This window comes from Lutra lutra, chromosome 5 (genome assembly GCF_902655055.1).
Source record: "Lutra lutra chromosome 5, mLutLut1.2, whole genome shotgun sequence".
In the NCBI taxonomy this organism is placed as follows: Eukaryota; Metazoa; Chordata; class Mammalia; order Carnivora; family Mustelidae; genus Lutra; species Lutra lutra.
This window is the reverse complement of record NC_062282.1, coordinates 38,292,108-38,301,830: the sequence shown is the minus strand read 5'-3', so window position 1 is coordinate 38,301,830 and position 9,723 is coordinate 38,292,108. Positions and strand designations below refer to the sequence as shown.

At 37.4% G+C, this 9,723-nt stretch overlaps 1 pseudogene; it reads right to left on the bottom strand.

Annotated features, from left to right (window-relative positions):
• Positions 1 to 1,363: 1,363 nt before the first annotated feature.
• LOC125101134 (tigger transposable element-derived protein 1-like) lies at positions 1,364 to 3,091 on the bottom strand (annotated as a pseudogene).
• Positions 3,092 to 9,723: the final 6,632 nt, after the last annotated feature.

Here is a 9,723-nt window from a genome sequence, read left to right as displayed (position 1 = left end):
TAAAAGGACATTTTACCTAGAGTGGGATCTGGGAAAGGCATAGAGTCATTTCAAAACACAGCTGGTAGAGATTGTAAATAGAAATTTTAAGTTAATAGTGTGATAGTATTGCCATGAGATGGAAAGTCAGGATTAATTGACCCAAAGGACATGTAAGTCAAGTAATAATGTTGTATTTCTTTCATTTCATTACTTCCTGTGTTACTTCTATAATATGGAAATGTATACTTATTATATCCCTTTAATTGTAAAATATAGTTATAAAACCATAGAAAATTTAGAATTGAAAATTTAGAATTAAATACTATTTGTGATTAGTTCAGTTATTCCCTGAGAGGTACTAATTTTTCAGTCAGTCTTTATTTAATGGTGCCCTCTGTCAGCCATTGAGAATAATGTAATAAATCGATTTCTAAAAGGAGCAAACAAATAAAAACACTCTTGCCTTTAAGATGTTTACATGCTAGGGCATCTGGGTGGCTCAGTTGGTTAAGCATCTGCCTTCAGCTCAGGTCATGATCCCAGGGTCCTGGGATCGAGTCCCATATTGGGCTCTCTGCTCTTCGGGGAGCCTTCTTCTCCCTCTCCCTCTGCTGCTCTCCCTGTTTGTGCTCTCTTTCTCTCTGTCAAATAAATAAATAAATATATATTTTTAAAAGATGTTTACATTGTAGAAAGGATTTCAAAATATGAAAGATGATGCCTAAGAGATCTGTGGCCACTTCATACTGATGATTATTCGTATACCACACTGGGATCCAAGTCTAAGTTTACAACACTGTCATTCTTTGGACAAAAAGGCCTCTAGGTCAAAGTTATTTACTGTTTAACTGTAGTGTTGCTTAAGCTGTTTTATACTTAGCAGTACAGAAACGGCAAATTGCTTAGTGGAGTGCACACATAGAAGTAGTATAGAATCCTGGAGGATAGGAGGTGCTCCTTTAAGACTAAAGTTCCTGTTTGAGCTCAGAATCATTTACTTCTTAGTCAAGCTAAGAGGAATTTAATGAGGAATTGAGAAAATGTATAAACAAAGTGGAAGAAAGGTATAACAGTGGGGAAAGATGAGAGTGTGGTGAAGAAAAGAGATGACTTTGCAGTACAGACATCCTTGGAGATATTTCAGGCTTGCTTTCAGACCACTGCAATAAAGGGAATACCACAATAAAGCGAGTCAAATGAGTTTTTAGGTTTACCAGTTATAATTTAAAGTTGTCTTTATACTACAGTTTTTATACAAAAGTTATACTATCATTTTTAAGTGTGTAAAAGCATTATATCTTAAAAAAATACATGCCTTAATTTAAAAATACTTTGTTGCTAAAACACATTAAGTATCATCTGAATTTTCAGTGAGTCATGATCATTTTGTTGGCAGAGGGTCTTGCCTCAATGCCCATGGCTGCTGACTGATCAAGGTGGTGGGTCCTGAACATTGGGGTGGCTGTGGCAATTGTTTAAAATAAGACAACCATGAAGTTCACCACTTTGATTCTTCCTTTTGTGAACACTCTCTCTGAAGTGTGGGATGGTGTTTGACAGCATTTACCCACAGTAGAACCTCTTTCAAAATTGGATTCAATTTTTCTCAAATCCTGCTGCTGATTTACCAACTAAGTATATGCAGTATTCTACATGCTTTGGCATCACTTCAGGAATCTTCACAACATCTGTAACAGGAGTAGATTCCATCTCAAGAAACCATTTTCTTTGCTCATTCATGAGAAGCACCTCTTCATCTGTGAAAGTTTTATCATGAGATTGTGACAATTCACTAACATCGTTAAGCTCAACTTCTAATTCTAGTTCTCCTACTATTTTGATATTTCTAATCTGCAGTTGCTTTTTCCATTGAAGTCTTGAACCCCTTGACGTCATCTAGGAGAGCTGGAATGAAATTCTTCCGAACTATTTATGTTGATATTTTGACCGCTTCCCATGAATGATGAATGTTCTTAATAGCACCTACACTGGCCGAACCTTTCCAGAAGGTTTTCAGTTGAGTTTGCTCAGATCCATCAAAGGAATCACTGTGACTGCTGTAGACTTATAGAATATATTTCTTAAATAATAAGACTTGAGGGTTAAAATTACTCCTTGATCCATGGGCTAAAGAATAGATGTTGTGTTAGCAGTCATGAAGACAACCTTCATCTTGTACATCTCCATCAGAACTCCTGGGTGACCAGGTGCACTGTAAGTGAGCAGTGATATTTTGAAAAGAATCTTTGTTTTCTGCGGAGTAATTCTCAACAGGGGCTTAAAATACCCAGTAAACCATGTAAACAGATGTGCTGTCATCCAGGCTTTGTTGTTCCATTTATAACCACAGGCAGAGTAAATTTAGCATAATTCTTAAGGGCCCTAGGATTTTCAGATGGTAAATGTGTGTTGGCTTCAACCTGAAGTCACCAGCTGCTTCAGCCCCTAACAAGAGGGTCAGCTTGTCCTCTGAAGCTTTGAAGCCAGATATTGACTTCCCCTCTCCAGATAGGAAAGTCCTAGAAGGCATCTTCTTGAAATAGAAGATTGTTTCCTCTACACGGAAAATCTGCTGTTGAGTGGAGCCACCTTTGTTAATGAACTTCTCTAAATCTTCTGGCAAACTTGCTGCGGCTTCCACATCAGCATTTGCTGCTGCACCTTGCACTTTGATGTTCTGGAGATGGCTTCTTCCCTTAAACCTCATGAACCAACCTCTGCTGGCTTCAGACTCTTCTGCAGCTTCCTTGCCTTTCTCAGGCCTCATTCAATTGAAAAGAGTCAGGGCTTTGGTCTGGATTAGGCTTTAGCTTAAGGGAATGTTGTAGCTTGAACTCTCTCCAGAACACTAAAACTTTCTCCATATCAGCAATAAGACTGTTTTGCTTTCTTATCATTTGTGTGTTTACTGTAGTAGCACTTTTAATTTCCTTCAAAAACTTCACTTTGCATTTACAACTTGACTGTTTGGCTATCGTAAGGGGCCTCTTAGATTTCAGCCTATCTCAGCTTTCTCTGTGCCTGCCTGACTAAGCTTAACTGTTTCTAGCTTTTGATTTAAAGTGAAAAACATGTGACTCTTTCTTTCACTTGAACACTTAAAGGCCATTGTAGGTTATGAACAGGTCTAATTTCAATATTGTTTTGTCTTAGAGAACAGCAAGGCTGAAGAGAGGGAAAGAGACAGAATAGTTAGTAGGTAAAGCAATCAGAACACAAACATTATCAATTAAAACTTACATGGACACAGTCCATGGCACCTCAGAACAATTGTAATCATAACCTCAAAGCTCACTGATCCCAGATCATCGTGGCAGACATAATAATAATAATGAGAATGTTTGAAATATTGTGAGAATTACCAAAATGTGACAGAGACATGAAGTGAGCAAATATTTTTGGAGAAAATATTTTTGGTAGTGACCATTTCACTCAACATAGGTTACCACAAACCTTCAATGTGTAAAAAAAACACAATGTTTGTGAAGGGCAATATACCAAGGTATGCCTGCTCTCAGTACATCTACCTTGTATCTGTAAATTTGAATTAAAGTTTTGACTTCTCCCCTGTCTCACAAAAACCATTCATTCAACTTCAGAATACCAATGTGGAGTAGTAACTATATACATTTCACAAATGTCCAATCTCAATCATGCAATGATGTATGGAGGGAAAACCAAAACAAAACAAAAACAACTAACACCATTCAAAGCAGAACTAAAATTAGATACCAGAAGTCTGGTGTTAGCCTAAAGATAACAACCAAATCATTACTACAAAGGAAGTTTTATTTTACAGTGACTAGAAGTCAGACTTACTCTTCAATTACTAAAGAGAACATATACCAGTGTGTACTTTGTGCAGCATGGCATAGTAGAAGCAAGTTCCACAAGCTAGGAAATCTCTCCCTTCACCAAATTCTTAGTTATTTTTAGTGATTGGCACATAAGGTGTTCCTTATTTCATTATCAGTGTTTTGGATTTCTTTTTTCTTTTTCTTTTCTTTTTTTTTTTTTTTTTTTTGGTTAAAAGGCTTTTTATTTTTTTTTATTTATTTTTTTTTAATTTTTTTATTTTTTTCAGCATAACAGTATTCATTATTTTTGCACCACACCCAGTGCTCCATGCAATCCGTGCCCTCTACAATACCCACCACCTGGTGCCCCCAACCTCCCACCCCCCACCCCTTCAAAATTCTCAGATCGTTTTTCAGAGTCCATAGTCTCTCATGGTTCACCTCCCCTTCCAATTTCCCTCAACTCCCTTCTCCTCTCCATCTCCCCTTGTCCTCCATGCTATTTGTTATGCTCCACAAATAAGTGAAACCATATGATAATTGACTCTCTCTGCTTGACTTATTTCACTCAGCATAATCTCTTCCAGTCCCGTCCCTGTTGCTACAAAACTTGGGGATTCATCCTTTCTTTCTTTTTTTTGAGATTTTATTTATTTATTTTTTTGACAGTGAGAGAGCATAAGCAGGGGGAACTGCAGAGGGAAAAGGAGAAGCAGGATCCTCACCGAGCCAGGAGCGCAATGTGGGGCTCCATCCCAGGACCCTGGGATCATGACCTGAGCTGAAGGCGGATGCTTAACCAACTAAGCCACCCAGGTAGGTGTCCCAGTGTTCTGGATTTCTATTTGCTCTCACTGAGTTATTATGAAGCATAAAAATGCAACATATCAGCTGTGGGGCTCTTTGGGATCCACTAAAATAAAAGCAAAATATAATCAATAATTATAGTACTACAATTAAACATTATAAGAAAGAACAGAACTGTGAAGCAGCTCACAAAAAAAGTTGAGAAAATTTAAAAAGTCCCCGAGAAAAAACACATGAAGTATATTTCCAACAGGATGAAATTGGAAAACCTATTCAAAATCTTTTCTTTGCAAAGGTCTCCAGATTTTCTAATGGAGAGGATTCTTCCCAGGCAAATAAAGGTAAATGTGGAAAATTAAATGGCACAAACAGGAGTTTTAAACTATTGCTTTGTTCAGTTGTCTTTTAAATCAGGAGGGGAAAAGTCCAGTTACAAGAAAAGCAGTATATTTATACTATTTTTTATATTTATATACTATTTATATTTACTATTTTATATATGTATATATACGTGTGTGTGTGTGTGTGTGTAGTTCCCTTTGCTAGTGCTTATTATTTTTTTAGTGGTTTCAGATTATTGTCTAATGTTCTTTCACTTGAGCCTGAACAACTCCCTTTAATATTTCTAGTAGGACAGGTTTGCTAGCAAAGAATTCTCTATTTTTCTGTTTTGTTTATTTTATTTTATTTTTTAATTTCAGTGCCTTATTTTTTCCTTCCTCTGTGGAGAATAGTTTGCTGGTATCGAATTCTTGTTTGGCAATTTTGTCTTTTAACACTTTGATTATGTCATGTCCCTGTCTTCTCATTTCCATGGTTTCTGATGAGAAATTAGCTATTAATCTTATTGAGGATTCCTTGTAAATTCTAAATTCCTTCTCACTTGCAGCTTCAAGATTGTCTCTTTGGCTTTCAACCATTTTATTATGATGTGTCTAGGTGTCAATCTTTTTGAGTATGTTATACTGAGTATTCATCAAAATTCTTAGATGTGTAGATTAATGTTTTCTATCAAATTTAGGAAGACTTCAAAAATTATTTCTTAAAATACTGTTTTCCTTTTCTCTGTTTCTGAGGTCTCACATTATGTGTTTGTAGATACACTTGATGGTGTAGCCCATGTCTTTGAGACAATGTTAATTTTTCCTTTCTTTTGGAAACACATTGCACAGAACTCCTATGTCCAGGAGTCCCTGAAATGTTTTCTTTCCAGGCTCTGACCATTTTATTCATTCATGTTTCTGTAGGCTTTGATTGACAGTTGGGAGTCAGGCCAAGGGACACAGACCCTTTGATCAGTCATTGTTTTAAATACATTGTATAACCATTGTTCCAAGTCATGCTTCAATGTTAACTCTTTGGTGTTCAAATGTCAGGTCAGGGACTTCCACTGATCCACCCAACTCTGAGGTGCGCTGGATTAAGACCTTTCTTTGGAACCCATCAATGTCTGCTTTATTTACTTTATTTCTTCATAACTATTTAAAGATTTGCACCTTGTTAGGATGAATCCTTTGACTCTCTTCTTTTTCTTTCCTTTGTTTTGCTGATTCTCATGAATCATTCTAACCTTCTTTGCTATCTATTTTTTCAGGATAATTTTTTCCCTTGGGAAGTAGTTTTGAACTACCTAATTAAGATCTACCCAAGTATTTGCTTTGCTTTTATTTTAACTTTACCCTGAGGCTAGAGACTATAACAGTCTGGTCAGGATCCAGAGTCAGAATTTGCCTTCACACATTTTAATTTTTATTTTAACTTTATCTATTGATATGGGACCTGAGGTTAGAGGCTATAAATTGGATGTGCCAGAATCCACATTTGGCCCAGCATTCTCCCTTGCGCTCACTTTAGCTGTTACAGATAGCTGAATGATTGTATATTTAGCTCATATCTTCTTGCCTTACATTTCTTTATGTATCTGGTGAACCAACTTTTCAGAAGATGGATCCATCATTTCTGAATTCCATTGATAAGTTTTACTTCCATTAGCTAATCAAAACACAGCTGCAGTTCCATATCACGAGTGACCAGATGACCATTCAAAGTTTCCTCATCTCCTACCCTATTATGCATTCTCTTTCTAAACGGCATGTATTGGTAAATCAATATCATTCTAGGGAACTTCCAATCCTGTTACCAAATACCCAAAGTCAAACTGCAAATTTTTAGAGAATAGTTTCCCAGACTTCCAAATCTTCCCAAGACTTCTGACACCAAATGACAGTTTGGGGGTCCCCAAAATCACCTTACATTTTGATGATTGCTAGAAAACTTCACAGAACTGTTTAAAAGCTATTTTACACACAGTTATATTTTATTATAAGGAAAGGATACAAATTAAAATCAACCAAGGGAAAAGATGTACAGGACAGAGGCTAGGGGGAGTCCAAACATGAAATTATGTTCCAGACACATCGTCTTCCTGGCATTCATGTGTGACAATATATATGAACTATTGCCAGCCAAGGAAGTTTACCAAAGATTTACTGTCCAGAATTTTTATTGGGACTTCATTATACATACATGACTGATTGATTGATTGCTCACTTGGTTGAACTCAGTCTCCAGGTCAACTGATGTCATGTGACCTAACCCTTCCTCCCTTAATCACATGGTTGATTTTCTGCTGTGGGCAGCCTCACCCTAAGATTTGGTATGGCCAGCCTCTGCTCTAAACAAAGACACTCCTATCAGGTGTGACATTGATTACCTCCCAGAAGCTGAGGGCAAATGCCAAACCTCTCTTTGGACAAGGTCAAATTCTTTACTACACATACTTGACAGGTCAAATAATGACAATTCTCTGGAAATGAAGTTTAAAGATGCTCCACCCTTATTCTGTACTCTCTGGTGGCTGCCATGCTGCTGGTTTTCACTATGATTGCCGGATATTAATTTCTAAGACCACAGTCCAGAACTGAAGCGAGGAATGGGAACAGGTCAAGTTATAATTTGCCATAAAGGTCACTGTTCTTACCAAGATTCAACCATTTATTTTTAATATGTAATCTCTGGATTGCTGCAAGCCTTTAATTTTCAGAGTAGTGAAAAAGTTGATTCTGACAATTTTACCAGTTTTTGTTGCTTTTATGGAGGAGGGAATTCTTGGAGGTCCTTCCTCTACCATTCACTGATGTTACTCCCCCAGCCTACTTTCCTGAATAAAATGTTGTTGGAATACAGCCATTCTCATCTGTTTACATATCATCTATGGCTGCTTTCCCACTGCAACAACAGGACTGAATAGTTGTAATAGAGACCTCTGGCCCACAAAGCCTACAAAAACCTAAAATATTTACTATATGGCCTTTTATAGAACATTTTTGCCAACCTCTGCTCTAAGTATAAACATATCTCTTACTCTTCCTGTCTCTCTCTCTCTCCATCTTTCTCTCATCCCCCCCCCTTCTGTGTGTGTGTGTGTGTGTGTGTGTGTATACCTAAACCCTGGGGTAAAAGCGGTATATTACAAAATTTTATTAAAAGAAGACCATCTGGACTATACAGTTTTTGTCTATGCTGTTACTCACTGTTTTTGAAAACAAAATGGTTTATGACATCGATAGGAAAGGGAAGAAATAGTTAAAATAAAACCTATATCAAATTTTATACTACAAAGCCTCATTAAAAATCTGAGCATTGATTCTCTCCCTCTGGGGCACCTGGGTGGCTCAGTGGGTTAAAGCTTCTGCCTTCGGCTCAGGTCATGATCCCAGGGTCCTGGGATCGAGTCCTACATCGGGCTCTCTGCTCGGTGGCAAGCCTGCCTCCGCTTCTCTCTCTGCCTACTTGTGATTTCTCTCTCTGTCAAATAAATAAAGAAATTTAAAAAAAAATCCCATATCCTAATACCGTCACATTTAGGGGTAGGGTTTAAAAAAAAAAGATTCTCTGCCTCTTCTTTCTCTTCTCTTTCTCTCTCTCTCTCCCTCCCTCCCTCTCCGGAAAACATTTTAAAAAGAATAGTAAATTAGAAATTTTTAAAAGGTAAAAATAAACTCAGGTAGGATGGTTCTGAATTACTGGACAAGATATCTTGTATTAAAAACAGGCTTTGAGTTTGCTTCTAAATTAAAAGGATCTGCCACTTGCTGTATGATTGAGTCTTATTACTTATTGAACAGAGAGCAGACATTGCCTTTGAAATTCTATTACAATAAATTTAATTATCGGGGCGCCTGGGTGGCTCAGTGGGTTAAAGCCTCTGCCTTCAGCTCAGGTCATGATCTCAGGGTCCTGGGATCAAGCCCCACATTGGGCTCTCTGCTCAGCGGGGAGCCTGCTTCCTCCTCTCTCTCTCTCTCTGCCTACTTGTGATCTCTGTCTGTCAAATAAATAAAATCTTAAAAAAGAATTTAATTATCAAACAATAATATGAACCAAGACTTATATACACAAATTATATATCTCTGTCTACATCTCTGTTGACGGCTCTATATTAAATGTGTTGTTTCTTACTGTAGAAAAAATAGGTACTTTTAAAATATGGCAGCAAGTAAAGGAAATTACTTACTCCTTTCTAAACTCTTCTATCAGAGTAATAGCAAAGTTTGAAAGTTTAGACAACGCAATTTTACCGAAAAAAAAAGAAATACAAGAAATGAGAAGAGTCAGGGGGGCAGGGATCATAAGGTATCAAGGAGACTGCTAGTACGAATAATTACTTATATTGATGTACATTTCTACATGTGTTTATTACCTACCCTATCTTCCTACAGCCAAAACCTTCAGGTCCACTTTGCACGGGGTTTCTCTAATGAGATGCAGGCAGGGACGACCAGATACACCTTTTGCCCGGAGGGGTGAGGAACTGTTTCAACAAAATTTTATCCACTGTTGCTTTTCATCACCCCTTACCGTAATTTAGACACACACACACACACATACACACACACACACACAGTCAAACTCTGTGATTTCAGAGCAAACCAAAATGAAGTTTGATTAGCTGGCACTCCCTTCCTCTGCGCTCTCCCTTCCTTTGCTCGCCTCCAACGGCTGAGGTAATTATAAGTTTACTCTATTTTATCACTTGACTGTATCTGTCAAAATGTTGTTTTAAAAAGTATCCGCCTGCTGTTTTTAAGTCTTTCCGCATCCCAGTGAAGGCCTTTGTGCAGAAAATGTTACAGTT